We start from the raw sequence: 4842 nt of genomic DNA, 5'->3' as shown, positions 1-4842 counted from the left end.
TTTGTGAGTTTTATACTCTGAAATAGCATTTCTTTATTATGAGTAAGAATTACATGGTTTAAAATAAAATATCTTTGACAGCTGGAGATAACTTAGTAACGGGTTCTTGCCACGCATTCATGAAGATCTGACTTCAAATGTCCAGAACCGTGTAAAAGTTGGTGCAGTAATAAACATCTGTAATCCCAGAAGATGAGAGACAGAATTCCCAGAAGCTTGTGGACCAGAATGGTATACACAGCAGCAAACAAGCAAGGCAAGAAAGACACCAAAGGTTGTCTTCTGGCCTCCACACATGAACACACAACCTCACATATGTGTACATATATAGTGAAAGTGTTTTAAATGTCATTGAATAATTTTTTTTTAAAGATTTATTTATTTATTATATATGAATACACTGTAGCTGTCTTCAGAGTCACCAGAAGAGGGCATCAGATCTCATTACAGATGATTGTGAGCCATCATGTGGTTGCTGGGATTTGAACTCAGGACCTCTGGAAGTGCAGTCAGTGCTCTTAACCACTGAGCCATCTCTCCAGCCCCCGTCATTGAATAATTAATACATCTTGTTTATAAGATGTTCCAGAATAAAACAGTACTGAGTAAAGAACCATGGAAGAATACCATTGTTCAAAGAGGTTCAACAGAAAAGGAAGAGAAAAAGGATTTTGGAGTCAGTAGAGTTAGCAAGATGGAAGGAAGGGTAAATAGTAAACAAATTTTCAGATTGAGTAAGAACTGAAAATATGAATTAAGGTTCATAGTTCAGAGATCTTTTGCCAGTAATTTTTGTTGGACTCTAGAAGATGACAGTAGGATTGAATTGAAAATTGAATTGTGTAAGTGTTCCTGACACTAAAACGAGGGTGATGGGGCTGAGGGCAGGCTCAGGGATCTTGCAGAGGACTCCAGTTTGTCCCCATTTACACTGAGCAGTCACAACCACCTGTAACTCCACTCCAGGGTAACCAGTGCCTCTGACTTCTACAAGCATCTGTACTCAAGTGTCCATAGCCGTGCACAAACTAAAGCAAAGGCTTTTTAAAAAATTGATGGGCAGTACATAATCTAGGGGCTCATGACTGTCATATAGTGAACTATATACAGTGGTATCTAGAGAAGTCCATATTATGCAAAGACCCTACACCAGTGCCCTAGCCATCAAGATTATGTCATAATTCCAAATCCAGTCTTTACCTCTAAGCAACATCTGATACTTGACCACATCTTTTTCTCCATTCCTCCTCTGGCCTCAAATATTTATGCTTTTTTTTTACTATCACTTTTTCAATTTCCTTAGCTACTGTGTATCTGTTTCATTCGTAATTACTGGGCTTCTTCAAAATCCCACTCTAGGAATTGTACTGCAGGCTCACAACTTCTGTCACATGTATACAGATGGCTTCCTTGTCTATATCACAAACTTAATCAGGATGGCCAGGGTTAAATAAGTAAGGTACAGAATTTCCCCATATTTCAACAGCTTAACATGGAAGAATTTGGTTTTTACTTAGACTCTTGTGCAGGTTTGGGTGACTCCAGCAAAGTGTCCTCTGCATAGAGAACTCAGATCTTTTACCTGTGTCGGTCTCATTAGCACATCACAAGCTCCACAAGAGCCCTGTCTGTGAAGGAAGCACTCAGGAGGTCATGCATCAACAGTTACATCCTTTAAGCAGTCAGGTAGCATTACCTAACTACAAGGGACGTTCCATCTCAAATGGAGTGAAATTAGCACTTAGGAACAGTGTGATCTTAGGTTTTATGTGTGTCTGTTTTAGAGAGCTGCAGCCCAGAACTCATCCACCATGCAAATCAGGATGATTTCTGAGTCCCAGATCTGTACCCAACTGTTCTCACAACCTTTCTGAGTGTTCATAAGCACTCCGAATTCAAAGTTAAACTTGTCATTTGTGTACAATTCTATGCTCATTCTTCTATGTCCACAATATTGGTAAGTGGATAGATACAGTACAGAAAACTGCTCACAGTTGACTGGATGCATCAGATGTCTGCCCTTTTCTTCCCCATAGTCATGGCCTATGTCCAGACCATATGGAAAGATTCTTCCACTGACTTGTACATCACTTCCACTGTACATTCTGTAAACCCAACAGTGATTGTATGACCCCTCACTGGTCTCTTGGTTGGTTGCCTATAAGGTGTCATTGGTTAAAAGTCTACTGCATTTGTTATCCTTACCTCCGAACATATCCCAAACTCTTGCCCCTAGGCTCAGCTATGGTGAAACACTGGAGTTTTTCTAAGCATGGCTGAGGAAGTTTGAATGGGAACGGCCTCCGTGGGCTCATATATTTAAATGTTTGGTACCCAATTGGTGAAATTGAGAACGATTAGATGTAGCCTTGTTGGAGGAAATGTGTCCCTGGGAGTGGGCTTTGAAGTTGCAGAAGCCTACACCAAGTCCAATCTTGCTCACTGCTGCTCCCCCCCCATCTCTCCCCACTTTCTGTCACTATCTCTTCCTAAAACTTTGGAATCATATATGAGCTCTCAGTTACTGTTCAGCACCATGTCATGCTGCTGTTCTCCCCAACATGATTGATGGGCATGGACTAATCCACTGACACTATTAAGCAAGCCCCCAATTAAATTCTTTCTTAAAAGAATTGTCCTGTCCATAGTGTCTCTTCACAACAGTAGAACAGTGTCTGAGACAGCAGCCACATGAAAAGTGTGGTTTGAAAAGCAAATTGAAAATAAATGCTGCCGGGCAGTGGTGGCACACACCTTTAATCCCAGCACTTGGGAGGCAGAGGCAGGCGGATTTCTGAGTTCAAGGCCAGCCTGGTCTACAGAGTGAGTTCCAGGACAGCCAGAGCTACACAGAGAAACCCTGTCTCGGAAAAAAAAAAAAAAAAAAAGAAAAGAAATGCAACTTGAACATTTTCTCTGAAGCTTTTCTAACAGCCCCCTTTTCCTCACTGAGTAACCTAGCCTCTTGTTTTTCTTCTTTTGAGTCCCAATTCATAGTGTATAAATCTATAACATAGCATCCATAACACTCTGTTTTGCAAGCACAGTCTGGAACACTTTTCTAGAACAAAGATATCTATCCATAAGATTGCAAAATACCTTAAGAGCTGTGTCCTGCTCATTTACTCTCTACCACCTTACAGAACTTGCGTCACTATGTGTGTTCGATACATGCTTGGTTACATAATTATCACTCTTTAAGTCTTGAGCTTCCACTGTTTCCTTTTTGGGCTCTTAGTCTTGCCATTGAGAGCTTTCTTTGGTCATCTGTTTTATTCTTGTTTCTGCTGCCCTCTTTATCTCTTCTCTCTACCCCTGCCGTTTTCATCCCTGTTGCCCTCAAATGGGTTTCTGCAGGGACCCCCAACTGGCCTACTCATGTCCTAGGCACTTTCCAATCTCTTACTGTACAGACAGAAGTTCCAAGGGATTACCTCTTCTTGCTTCTTCAACTTTATTTGTTCATTCTAGTCTCTCATCTTCCTACTCTCCTTCCTAGCAATTTTCAAATAGTCTGTTATCTGAACATTCCCTCCCTCCTATTCTAGAATAACACTGAATTAGCGTTATTAATGAGAATTTCAGTCAGTACCAGTGTTTTCCTCTGAGAAGCTTCCCTGTGTCATAGACACATGTAAAGGACTCCACTCCATCACAACACATGGACTCATTTGCCTCCTGTATGCTAACAACTTCTTACATTCAGAAAGTTTCACGAAGATAGGTAAAAGCCAACTTTTGTCCACTTTAATATCCTGAGTTTAGAACAGGACGTTGTGGGCCACAGAGATATTTAGTAGATAAAGGTACTTGCCATCTCTCCTGATAACCTGAGTTTGATTCCTGGGACCCACAAGTTGAGAGAATCAATTCCCACAAACTATCCTCTGACCTTAGCAAACATGCCATGTACATGTACACACACATATAGAAGTTTTAAGTTTAATTCACTTTAAAAAGTGACAGATGGCCCTGAGTCAATGTTTAATAAGTCATCAGTGAATCAAAATAGTGCTTAGCCACTGTGACTCAAAAGTTTGAATGACTATTGATTCAGCCTGTGTTTTAATCCTCATGTTCTTCAATCCTATTGTATCTATGGTTTTCTGCTGTTCCTTTTGCCTGCATCCTTGCTAACAATGCACAAAATATCACCATCACTCCAACCTTGCTTGTCTCTCTCCACAGCTTTTCTATGACATAACCTTCCTTAAAACTGTATTTTCATGCTGTATCCCAATCAAAATGTCCATGTAGAAGGGAGGGCTTTGAAATCTTCCACCCCTAGCTGAGGAGCTATTAATAACTGATAGGTTCTGGGGAAGGAAAATCAGTTGTCTTTAAGGGTATAAGCCCTAGTATACTTGACTTTGCTCCAGTGGACTGCACCATACCAGGGAATATAAACACAAATTGGGCTAGATGGATTATTTTAAGAAACAAGGATATGAAGTTGAGAAGGGGGGATTAGGGGTAAAAGAGGAGATCAAAAATACATTGTATGCATGTATGAAACTCAACACGCACACATAGTAAAACTCTTGAGCTGCAGAAATGTCTCAGCAGTTAAGAACACTTGACTACTCTTCCAGGAGACACAGACCCAGTACCCATATTGCAACTCACAACTATCATTCAATTCCCAGCACCCATATGGTAGTTCACAACTGTTCATAACTTCAGTTCCAGGAGCTCTTCACTAGGTATGCATGTGCTACACAGACATCTATACAGGCAAAACATCTATACACATTAAAAAAAATTTTTAATCTTCTACACATTATTCTTTGAATGTTAAATGAAATCACATAGCACATGATGGCCAACATTAGTTCACATATA

The sequence above is a fragment of the Grammomys surdaster genome, unplaced genomic scaffold, assembly GCF_004785775.1.
Source record: "Grammomys surdaster isolate TR1022 unplaced genomic scaffold, NIH_TR_1.0 126071, whole genome shotgun sequence".
Classification (NCBI taxonomy): Eukaryota; Metazoa; Chordata; class Mammalia; order Rodentia; family Muridae; genus Grammomys; species Grammomys surdaster.
This window is presented reverse-complemented; position numbering follows the sequence as displayed.